Source organism: Cnephaeus nilssonii (assembly GCF_951640355.1).
Source record: "Cnephaeus nilssonii genome assembly, chromosome: 10".
In the NCBI taxonomy this organism is placed as follows: Eukaryota; Metazoa; Chordata; class Mammalia; order Chiroptera; family Vespertilionidae; genus Cnephaeus; species Cnephaeus nilssonii.
The window spans coordinates 21,911,464-21,924,258 of NC_137081.1; the positions used below are offsets into that span (position 1 = coordinate 21,911,464).

The 12,795-nt window shown below is 50.5% G+C and overlaps 1 long non-coding RNA gene across 1 annotated transcript; it reads left to right on the forward strand.

The window, feature by feature from the left end:
* The first annotated feature begins 1,285 nt into the window (after positions 1–1,285).
* On the forward strand, positions 1,286–12,591 carry LOC307106246. The gene is made up of 3 exons (XR_013814097.1): positions 1,286–1,328; positions 2,880–2,955; positions 12,486–12,591. It is a non-coding gene; the product is annotated as an uncharacterized lncRNA (long non-coding RNA).
* Positions 12,592–12,795: the final 204 nt, after the last annotated feature.

A 12,795-nucleotide genomic window follows, 5' to 3' on the forward strand; every position in this document is an offset into this window, starting at 1 on the left:
GGGCTGTCTCATGATTGTAGGCAACACTGCCCCCACCAGGCAGAATGCCCAGAACCCTTAAACCTGCATGGCATCAGGAATTCTTTGGAAGAGGATGAAAACCATGCTCACAATTGGGGTTCAGGCATGAACAGACAAGTCTAGTGGGCCAGGGGACTGTGGTCGATGCCAAACTGCAGGGAGGAACAGTGGAGGCCCTAAGGGTCCATCACCCTGAGCGAGAAAGAGTTTTTCGTGAAAGAGGAAGGGGTACACAAAACAGAGCAGAGGGAGGAGTGTTATCTGGAATGATGTGAGGATGCGTATGACCATCCTGTGGCTCAGCATCAACGATACCTTACTCTACCAGGGTCGGATTTCATGTCTCCCTCCATTCATTCACTCACTCATTCATTTATGTTTTATAACAGCAGCTCCTACACATTGAACACTGTACAACATGCAAGGGGATAAAAAAGATTAGCAGTAGCTTCCATTTATTTGGGTGTTTATTTTGGAGTAGGCACTGAACAAACACCCAACACTCACAATGATCCCATGAAGTATTATTGTTCCCATCTGTCAGTTGAAGGGTCTCAGAAAAGTTAAGGAAGTTGCTCAAGGTCACACAACATAGAAAGTGTCTGAATTTTCATTCCAACCTTATTCTGTGTGAATCCAAAGCTGGGACACGTTTCACTAAGAATCTAGGATGTGGCGGGATATGCTAACAAACTGCTCTACCACAGCAATGAGGCCTCAGAGCTGGAGTCAAGGCTGTCCAGGTTTGAATGTTGGTTGCATCCTTTCTGTGGTCCTCCTCAGGCTCCTTCACTTTTGAGCCTCAGTTCCCCCCTCCGTGTAATAAGAGTCTAAAAACACACCTTTCTCTCAGGGTTACTGTGGGGATTAGATTCGATGGACGGGTGTAGAGCCGGGTGTCTGGCACCCTGTGAGCGCCTAGAACAGGCAGCCATTCGTATCTGAGTCCTTATCACCCAAACGCGGCAGAACTCCACCCGGGCCGGGGTCAGGCGGAACATGGGGTGGAAGGCGGTTCCCTGCCCTTCGGTTTCTGATCTGAACCTTTAGGACCCGATGGGCCTGCATAGCCCCGTCCATGCTGCTAGGAAACAAGTTGAGCTAAGAGCTCCATCCCCTTCGCCAGCCGGAGCGATCAGACCCAGCACCTCTGCGGGAGCGGCTGTCCTGGTCGGCTTGGGAAGGCGAGAAGACGTGATGTCGCGAGACCTGGCGGGACCAATGAGCTCCCAGGCCGGAAGTGAGGGGTGGGAGTGAGGGAGCGCGCCCCTTTTGAAACCGGAGACGTGGGTCTGCAGAGGAGAAGGGTAGGCTGGAGTTTTTGTTACCTTCAGGGACTAGAGGGGAGGCCGCAGGAGGGAGAAGTTGGCTCAGCGGAGACGTAAGGTTGCGCTGGCAGCGGCCACAACTTAATTCACTGGGCAGCTACCATGGGCCGGCCACCTTCTGTGAGCCAGATTAGAGAGGTCATCTTTGCTTCCCGAGCGCACAGCCAGGTCCGCGGCGCCTTCCTCCAAACATGAGTAACATTCCCCACGTTGGTTGAGCCTTTGAATGAGTCTTGTGGTCGCAGAGGTGGTTTGCCCGACGCTAATGAAACTTCATCTTCAGGGCCCTCTCTTGCCCGGCCCCCTCTATGGCATGAAAGAGGCCCTACGATCATCTTTTTATAAAATTAGCCAAACTAAATTATTTTAGCTTTTGTCTTTCCCCTGAGACTTCCCTATCTGGGGGCATTGAAGTGGCTGCTTTTAGGCATTTTGGAGTAGCGGGTATTCTTAATTTACGTGGGATCTATCTGTCTTATCTACCAACCTACCTATCTATCTAAGGTTCGTGCATACCTAAGTTATTGCCAGCCTTTCCGGCGAAGGAGTGGCTTCTAGGAATACTCCAGGGCTGAATTACAAGCATGGTGACCTGAAGGTGCCAGAGGTCAAGCAGCAGAAGAATGAGAGATGTAAAATATCACTGCACAAGAAATGTGAAATTCCTAGAAATCTTACAGCTCACAAAGAAAAGAAGCGTGATATGTCTAAATCTTGATTTTTGCCCAAATTGACAATCAGCCTAAAATAATGAATTAGGAAGCTGTAAGAAGCTTTTCTAAACTAGCAATAATAAAGAACAAATCTTGATCAACCACAAGAGAGAACAGACTGATTTATCTTCCTGTTCTCTCCACAGAAAGCATTACAAAATTGTTGCCTTTGAGGCCATTAAAGAATATGCAGCCAAAAGTAGTGAGGGAAAGAATGTATAGGCCAAGAAGTTAATTTAACAAGTATATTATTTTTTGTGTGATTTTGGGGGGTATTTGTTAACTTAAAAAATTGTAGCTTGATGTAATTTCTCATTATAAATACGTGTTCACATTTGTACCTAATTTTGTATTTATAATTGTATATTTTTCTTAAAAGGGTCCCATGAAATGATATAAACTTTAGGCCCCACAAAATCTAGATCTTTTTACATGGTTGGCCATTCCTCCTAACCACTCTGATCAGGGCAGGACATGTGTTTATTCCCTTAATTTTTGAGATGAGGTGATGGAAGCCCAGAGGTGTTAAGTTACTTTCCCAAGGTTTTGCTACTGTGACTGGTAGAACTAGAATTAGAACCTAGCCCTTTTGATTCTCACTTCAGTTCACTCCAGGGGCAGGTGCCCTATTCCAAAACTTTTCACCTTTTAGTGAGTAGGGCTTTAGTGAGTGTGTATCTGTTTGGTCTGCCTCCAGGGTCTGGATTGTAAATAGTCCAGATGAGAGGCCCAGTAAAGCTAAAAAGAAACAAATTGTGTTTCTGAACTGCCCCTAAATCTCAGATGATGGCAGCCTTCTCTGTGTCCTCCCTGCTAGTGATGAAAGAAGGACAGCATCTGGTGGGAGAGAATGGCAGAAGAACTGCAGCCATGGGTCCTCCCTCTGTGTCAGGGTAAGTGTGGAATCCTTGAATAGAAACAGAATCATCTGGTGAACTGGCTATATGTGAATATGCATGCAAAGATGTCTTTTGTTATTTTTCAAGCTAAGTATATTTTTGGTCGGTTTCCCTGGAGACTTGAGAATATGGAGAGGCCTTACCAAGTGTAGTTTAATTTTGCCAGCTCCGCTTCCTTTCCAGTTCCCAAAATTAGTCATCCCATCTCTCCATCTAGACCGATTTTGTCCAAGGTCACTAAACTTTGTTGTTAAATCCAACTTTTCAGTCCTTATCTTAACTGACTCTTCCCTGCTATAGGTATTCCTTTAAAATGTAAATCTGATCCATCTTCATTTTGAATCCCTCAGTAGCTCCACATTGCTTTTACAATTAAGATCCAAATCTGAGCTGCCTGATCAGATCCAGTCCTCTCCAGGTCATCTCATTCACATACACTGATCTTTCATTTCTCTAATGAGCCATATTCTCTTCCTTCATCCATTGCATATAAATATATATGAAATATATGTGTGTGTGTGTGTATATACTATTTTATTTATACTAATGTATATATGCTTATATTTTGGCACCAGTATGTGTGTATGTATGTATATATACATATATACTATTTTATTTGTACCTACATATATGTATACTATTTTACTTATAACTATTATTTTCCAGGCATTGTTTTGGTGCTGGGATACAACAGCAAACAAAGCATGCAAAAATTGCTGCCATTCTGGGATTCACCTTCTGGTGATTGTTTTTTTTGCTGGAATGCTCTTCCCCTTCCCTCTTTTTATTTTTTTCATGTTAAGGAGTTTATTTATTCATATATATACACTGAGTGGCCAGATTATTATGATCTCTGAATACATAATAATCTGGCCACTTAGTGTATATCCTATATAATAAAAGGCTAATATGCAAATTGTCCCCTCGACCAGGAGTTCGATCAGCAGGCAGGCCAGCCAACCGCCCATGTCCCCTCCCCCTGGCCAGGCTGGCCGGACCCCACCCATGCACGAATTCATGCACTGGGCCTTATATATATACTGAGTGGCCAGATTATTATGCATTCAGAGATCATAATAATCTGGCCACTCTGTGTGTGTGTATATATCTTACCTTATAATAGAGAAACATGCAAATTGACCGCACCTCCGCTATGCCCACGATTGGGCCAGCGGGAGGCTGGGGGCGGGACTCCGGGTGGCATATCCGCCGTTGAGAAGATCAAGATGGTGGTGCTCAGTGGCCGGGCCCATGCCGCCGCTCCCCGGGGTGCCGGGGGGGCGTGGCCGGGCCCATCGGCACCCGGGGGGGCGTGGCCAGGCCCATGCTGCCGCTCCCGGGGGTGCCTGGGGCGATCGGCCACCTAGGGGGGCGTGGCCGGGCCCCTCCCGGGGGTCCCGGGGTTGATTGTCCACCTGGGAGGGCGTGGCCCTGCCCCTCCCGCCCCTCCCGGGGGTCCCGGGGGGGCGATCAGCCACCCGGGGGGGCGTGGCCGGCCCCTCCCGCCCCTCCCGGGGGTCCCGGAGGCGATCGGCCACTAGGGGGGGCGTTGCCCGGCCCCTCCCGCCCCTCCCAGGGGTCCCAGGGGCCGAGGCTTTCCGGGCCTTGGGCACCAGCGGGGAGCCTGCACCCATCGCAGGAAACCACTGGGGGTCGGCTCCTGTGATCGGTAGCAGGGACGCTGGGTGCGGCGAGCCCAAGGCCGGGAAAGCCTGGGGCGGAGACTTTCCTGGCCTTGGGCACCAGTGGGCAGCCTGCACGGATCGCAGGAAACCACTGGGGGTCGGCTCCTGCGATCCTTAGCAAGGATGTTGGGTGCTGCCGAGCCCAAGGCCACCGCCCGGGGCCAAGCCCCGACCCTGAAAAAGGCAGAAGGCGGTGGCCACAGCCAAGGCCTGGGTCCCTGGTGCCGGCAGAAAACTGGTGCAGGCAGCCAGGTGAATGAAGGTCTATTGCACGAATCTTCGTGCAAACGGGCTACTAGTATACATATATACACACACACATATATATATTAACAGCTTTATTGAGATACAATTCATGTACCATAAAATTTATCCATTTAAAGTGTACAATTCAATTTAGTATATGCAGAGTTGTGCAACCATTGCAGCAATTTTAGAACATTTTCATCACCCCAGAAAGAAATAATTTTAGAACATCTTTGTCACCACAGAAATTTTATATTCATTAGTAGTCACTCTCCTTCCCCCTTACAAATCTCCCCAGTCCTGGGTAACCAATCTACTTTCCATCTCTATAAATTGGAAAATTCTGGACATTTCTTATAAATGGAACCATAGAGTTATGAAGCCAAGATGGCGGCGGAGGTGAACGGCTGATCTGCTGCCTCGCATGGCAGTTTTGGAAAAACAACTAAAAGATGGACTGGTGAGCGCGGCGACTCCTGCTCGCGTCTCCCCAGACCGGGCGGCGGCTCCTCTCAGCCAGCACCGCAGCCGGGGCCATGAGCTCGTGGGCGCCGCGGCAGCTGCTGTGGCGGCGGCCGCGGACTCGGCGCAGCGGCTCTCGGTGAAGGAAGAGACCATCTTTCTGCGAGACGGGCCCACCCGCGTCACCGACCTGGCCCAGCTCCCCACTGAGATCCTCGGGGCCCCGGAGACCGCCAACACCGACTTAGAGGATTCTTAAGACTTCCTGTCTTACACTCAAGTCCTCTAGCCATTTTGAGAGAGGAGAACTAAGAAGGCAGCGAAGTCAAACAAAGGAACTTCGCGCACAGCAATTTCAAAGTTAAACAAAGGAACTTCGCCGCGCACAGAGCGTCTGCCACCCAGAACCACAGGAGAGCTGGCTGAATGGTGGATTTACAGCTAAGAGAGAAGAGGAAAGAGCGAACTCTGGAGAAGCTGAGGTGCGGAGGCGCGTGGGTCGGGGGAAGGGACTTGTGGCTTTTGTTCCAACCCTAGGGGAGATTAGCTCCCCAGACGCCTGCGGGAAGAGGCTGGACTCTCGGCCTTCCTGTCGGAGAGTGGGAGTGACTTCCTTGTGGAGGTGCGCCCAGCAATCAGTGTTTGCTGCACTGGAGTGCAGAATGAGGGGGCTTGGAAACGTGGAAAACAGAAAAAGCAGACTTGCAGCCAGTGCGGTTCGCCTCGCCATGGCCTGGTGGCGCCCTGAGGCCCCGCCCCGCCCTGAGACCCGCCCCGCCCTGGGACCCGCCCCGCTCGTTTTGCAGGTCCGCCCCGCACGTCTTGCAGGCACACCTGGGCTCCAAGCAACGGCTTTTGCATGTGGGTGGCCTGCCCTATGGCAGCTTGACCAGATAAACTGCGGTTCTAGTCAGACTGCTCTAGGGACGCTCAGACAGGAGGAGGAAACTGCAGTTTTTGCCGTAAGTCCTGCTGAGTGGTCTCAGGTAGTAGCTGACCTACACACCATTGGAGACCCAGAAACGAGGGCATCTAGTGGTCGGTGTGAGATGACACCAGATTTCAACCACTCGCATAAAGGACACATTCCAGAGGCAGAATCAATGAGCGCCAAAGCCTTGCTGCACCAAGACCCGGCCCATAAATCTGTCTCCTACATAGCAACTCTTCCTTTATAGACACAGAGGATCTGCACGGCCAATTGGCCTGGAGGACAATTCCTCCCAGCGACACCAACAACAATCAAGACTTAACTATACAAAGGAAGACCAAGATGGAGGCATAGGGCAGAAGCCTGATTGCTGCCTACCACAACAATTTTGAGTCTGCGACGGGAGAGCGGAGCAGACACCATCCAGAACCACCGGAGGGCTGACTGAGCAGACGCTCTACAACTAGAATAAAAGAGAGGGGTACTCGGGATGATGCTGATGCCGGCGACCCAAAGATCACACTTTAAGAACTACGGCTCAGACGACACAGTGGCGGCCTGGAACGTGCTCGGCGCAGTTCCCTCGGCGGTCTCCGGCTGAGGGGAAGGCCCCACTCGCTGCCGAGCACGGACAGACGAGCCCCTGGGAGTCATGGGGTGGGAGACTCCGCGCTTGCTGACCTCCGAGTCCTTCAAGAATCTCAACGCCCCGGAAGCGGCCAGGTGCGCACGCTCAGTGACTGGCCACCGCTGCAGACCCAAGGGCCGACGCAGCCACCCCGGACCAGCCCGCTGCCGCGCACCGGGCACACTGGAGCTTCGCCGAGCCCGCCGCCCAACGAGTTCTGCGGCGGCTGCCCTGGAGCTCTGAGAAAATGGCCGAAGGAATTACTGAGATGGAATTGACCAACAGGAAATGGGATCAAGAAGACGAAACCCCGCTGGGTCCCGGATCCGGGTGAAGCTGCGCGCCCCTGGGTCCGGGTGAGGCTGGGAACTGGGTCAGGGTGAGTCTGGGTCCCGGGTCCGGGCGAGGCCGTGGGCCCCTGGATCCGGGTGAGCCTGGGCCCCGGGTCCGGGCGAGGCCGCGGGCCCCTGGATCCGGGTGAGCCTGGGCCCCGGGTCCGGGCGAGGCTGCGGGCCCCTGGACCCGGGCCCGGGTGAGCATGGGCCCCGGGTCCGGGCGAGGCCGCGGGCCCCTGGATCCGGGTGAGCCTGGGCCCCGGGTCCGGGCGAGGCCGCGGGCCCCTGGATCCGGGTGAGCCTGGGCCCCGGGTCCGGGCGAGGCCGCGGGCCCCTGGATCCGGGCGAGCCTGGGCCCCGGGTCCGGGCGAGGCCGCGGGCCCCTGGATCCGGGCGAGCCTGGGCCCCGGGTCCGGGCGAGGCCGCGGGCCCCGGGTCCGGGCGAGCCTGGGCCCTGGGTCCGGGCGAGGCCGCGGGCCCCGGGTCCGGGCGAGCCTGGGCCCCGGGTCCGGGCGAGGCCGCGGGCCCCCGGGTCCGGGCGAGCCTGGGCCCCGGGTCCGGGCGAGGCCGCGGGCCCCCGGATCCGGGCGAGCCTGGGTCCCGGGTCCGGGCGAGGCCGCGGGCCCCTGGATCCGGGTGAGCCTGGGTCCCGGGTCCGGGTGAGCCTGGGTCCCGGGTCCGGGTGAGGCCGCGGGCCCCTGGATCCGGGTGAGCCTGGGTCCCGGGTCCGGGTGAGGCCGCGGGCCCCTGGATCCGGGTGAGCCTGGGTCCCGGGTCCGGGTGAGCCTGGGTCCCGGGTCCGGGTGAGGCCGCGGGCCCCTGGATCCGGGTGAGCCTGGGTCCCGGGTCCGGGTGAGGCCGCGGGCCCCTGGATCCGGGTGAGCCTGGGTCCCGGGTCCGGGTGAAGCCGTGCCCCCCCTGGGTCCGGCCGAGACCAAACCAGAGGGAGTCGGACCTGCATTATCACCATTTGTCCACCATCCAGAGCTGAGGGGTCAGTGCCGACATGTACTCATAAGGAACTGGTGGACATTGATATTGGGTCTCAAAAGAACTGTTGGTCCAGAAAGAAACTCACTACAGACTGATTTTTTGCCTGTCAGCATAACTATTATTGCCCGTCGCACATTCAATTCTTATAAGTACATCTCTAGTGACACATGATTTCGCTCATCTAGGGGAAATGATGAACAACATGGACTGATGAACAAGAACAGAACCAGAAACAAGGAGGCACCGATCGGACTATCGGGCCTCAGAGGGAGGATAGGGGAGGGTGGGGGGAGAAGGGAGAGATCAACCAAAGGTCTTGTGTGCATGCATAAGAGCCTAACCAATGGTTAAGTTCAACAGGGGGTTGGGGCATCCATGGGGAGGGGTGTGGGATGGGAATGGGGGGATGAGGACAAATATGTGACACCTTAATCAATAAAGAAATTTAAAAAAAAATAAAAAAATAAAAAAATAAATGGAACCATACCTTATGTGATCTTTTGTGACTGGCTTCTCTCACTTAGCATAACATTTTCAAGGTTCCTCCATGCTATCATGCTGAGACATGTATCAGTACTTTACTTCTTCTTTTTTTAAAATTGAGATATAATTGGCATATAACATTGTATAAGTTTAAGTACTTTATTTCTTTTTATTGTGAAATAATAATATTCCATGGTATTCTATGTCACATTTTGTTTATCTATATGTAAATTGCAGGACATTTGGGTTATTTCCACCTTTTGACTACTGTAAATAATGCTGCTATGAATATTTGTGTATCATTTTTGTATGAACAAATGTTTTTCTTTTCTTGGTTATATAGCTAGGAGTAGAATTGCTAGATCATATGGTAGATCCATGTTTAACATTTTGAGAAACTGCCCGACTTTACGTTCCCACCAGCACTGTATGAAGGTCCCAATTTCTTCACATCCTTGCTGTTATGGGTTGAGTTGTGTCCCTCCAAAATTCATGTTGAAGTCCTAATCCAAAGTGCCTCATAATGTAAACTTATTTGGAATTAAGGTCATTGCAGATGGAATTAGTTAAGATGAAGTCATATTGGAGTAGGTCGGGCCCTTAATTTAATATGACTGGTGTCCTTTATAAAAAGGGGAAATCTAGACACAGAGACCCACACTCAGGAGAATACCATGTGAAGATTGGAGTTATGCTGCCACAAGCCGAGGAACTACCAAAAGCTGGGAGAGAGGCCTGGAACAGATTCATATCCCAGCACCTATGGAGGGAGCATGGCCCTACTGACACTTTGATCTCAGACTTCTGGCCTCTTTTAAAAAAAGACAACAGACTCAAAATGGAGTCACTTATGCTAAACCCCATGTCACCAAATGGAGACTTAATTAGTTTTGGCTCTCCCAGAAATGGAATCTTAAACCAGTCAATCAGGAATCACTGATCAGCACTAGTTAGTTAATCTGCCTGATAGACCCCTGCCATGCATCCCTAAAGAAAAGTAGCCAACCCGCTTTTTGCTTAGAATAACATTCTCATTCCTGCTTCCTTATGCCTCTAAAGGTGTTTCATTTTAATTATTTTAAATGTTTTTATTGATTTCAGAGAGGAAGGGAGAGGGAGAGAGAGACAGAAACATCAATGATGACAGAGAATCATTTATCAGCTGCCTCCTGCATGCCCCACCTTGGGGATCAAGCCCACATCCGGGGCATGTGCCCTGACCAGATATCAAACCATGGCTTCCTAGTTCATAGGTCGACGCTCAACCACTAGGCCAAGCCAGCCAGGCAAGGTGTTTCATTTTATACAGCTCCTCAGAGCTCCTCGCTATCTGCTAGATTGAATACTGCCTAATTCAAATCAACGTTTGCTCAAATAAACTCTTTAAAAAAATTTAATATGCGCCCTGCTGGCATGGCTCAGTGGTTGAGCATCAGCCTTTGAACCAGAAGGTCACAGGTTCGATTCCCAGTCAGGGCACATCCCCATGTTGTGGGCTTGATCCCCAGTGTGGGATTTGCAGGAAGCAGCTGATCAATGATTCTCTCTCATCATTGATGTTTCTATCCCTATCTCCCTCTCCCTTCCTTTCTGAAATCAATCCTATCTAATAAAAGAGTAATATGCAAATTGACCGTCACTCCAAGACACAAGATGGCCACCCCCATGTAGTCAAAGATGTCTGCCCCCATGTGGACACAAGATGGCCGCCACAAGATGGCCGGCAGGGGAGGGCACTTGTGGGCAGTTAGGGGTGACCAGGCTGGCAGAGGAGGGCAGTTGGGGGAGACCAGGCCAACCAGGGCGGGCAGTTGGGGGGGACCCAGGCCTGCAGGGGAGAGCAGTTGGGGGGGACCAGGCCTGCAGGGGAGGGTAGTTGGGGGGGACCAGGCCTGCAGGGGAAGGCAGTTGGGGAGGACCAGGCCTGCAGGGGAGGGCAGTTGGGGGGGACCAGGCCTGCAGGGGAGGGCAGTTAGGGGCAATCGGGCCAGCCGGGGAGCAGTTAGGCATCAATCAGGCTGGCAGGGGAGTGGTTAGGAGGTTTTCAGGCTGGCAGGCAGAAGCAGTTAGGGGCAATCAGGCAGGCAGGCAGGTGAGCGGTTGGGAGCCAGCAGTCTTGGATTGTGAGAGGGATGTCCGACCGCCCGTTTAGGCCCAATCTCAGTGGGATCGGGCCTAAACGGGCGGTCGGACATCCCTTAAGGGGTCCCAGATTGGAGATGGTGCAGGCTGGGCTGAGGGACACCCCCCCCCCCCCCCCCGTCCCCCGTGCATGAATTTTGTGCACCAGGCCTCTAGTAAAAATATATTTAAAAATTTTTTTAATATGCCTCATTTTATCTGTTAACACATCCAAAACTGTGAGACAATTGCTATGGCAGCTTTAGCAAACTAATACACTCACAAACACTTGTTATTTTTCATTTTAAAAATATTATTATAACCATCATTTTGGGTGTCAAATGGTACTTCATTTTGTTTTTTTATTTGCATTTCCTTAATGTGAATGATTTTGAACCTACTTTCACATACTTATTAGCCATTTATGTATTTTATTTGGATAAGTGTCTATTCAAATCCTCTGTTCATTTTTTAGTTTGGTTAGTTGTATTTTTATTATTGAGTTTTAGGAGTTCTTAATATATTCTAAGTAGAAGTCCCTTATCAGATATATGCTTTGCAAATATTTTCTGTGCTCAGGTTGTCTTTTTTCACTTTCTTGATGGTGTCCTTTGAAGCACAAAAGTTTTTAATTTCGATGAAGTCCAATTTATCTGTGTTTTTTTTTTTCTTTTGTTGCTTGTACTTTTGGTGTTTTATCTGGTGCCCTTCTGTCTTGATCTAGCTCAAATGTCACTTCCTCAGGGAAGTTAGCTTTCCTGTGATATATGCTCGCACCAAAACCATCTTTATAATTACAAATTTATTTGATTGTCTTTCCCTGTAGACTATAAACTCCAGGACAGTAGAGAGGAATTTGCTTTTTCTTTTCCCATTGTATCCCCAGCCTCCTGCATAGTACCTGCTATGTAGAAGGTGCTCTGAGTTGTCGCATGAATAAATGCAGTCTTGACTCCATGGACCATTCCCTACATGAAACACTGTTCATGTAGTCTTGATAACACCCACACTCATTCTGTTCCTCAGGCTGCTCTGCTGATTCCTCTTCCTTTACCATACTTCAGGCATACCCTCCTCTCTTTTCACCCTCCACACTCTTTGCCTTCACTCTAAGCCTTTAATTACCATTGTAAAGCTAATGACTTTCAAGTCTGCTTCCTACATAGATGGCTCTCCTAAGCTGCAGTCCTGCATGTCCAGCTGAAAAGAATGTGTATTTTGGTGTTGTTGAGAGGAGTGTTCTGTAAATGTCAGTTAGGTCAAGTTGGTTAATAATGTTGCTCATCTTCACAGCAAACAGGCAAAAAAATAAAAAATAAAAATCCCAGCTGCACTGTAGTTATTCCTTCTGATCAAAGATATCCATTCATTCAAAATTTATTTGTGAAATGGTTGTTGTCTCCTGGACACTGTTCTAGGCATTGAGGACATAGCAGAGAACAGAACAGATTCAAGGAGAAGGAGAGTCCAGAAACATTAAAAGAAATATTCAGAAGTGTCTGTAGTTTTGAAACTCTGATCAACACCACCAGAAAAGGAAAAAGAGAAGCACTGTTATATTTTCCGCCAGGTACCATGAAACTGTGCCCTTGTGTAATTTCATTTCAACAAGTCTTTATAGTGAACCCTTTATGTTCCAGGTGCCACATATGGAGACACTGGCCCAAAGATGGAGAAGATGAGGTTTCTATCCTTGAGAAGTACAGTATGGGAGACAGACAGATAAGTGGATAATTATTTTACAGGTGATTTGTGCTATGATGAAGCTGTGAATAACAATATCCTATAGAGCAGAGAAGAGTGACTAATTCTGACTGGGGGTGTCAGATAATGTTTGATGGAGGAGGAGACATTTCAAGTGGTTCTGAGGGAGGACTAGGAGATGGCCAGGTGGAGAGGGGTAGAAAAGACATCTAGTCATTTCGGGTAGAATGACCAAGTTACAGATGC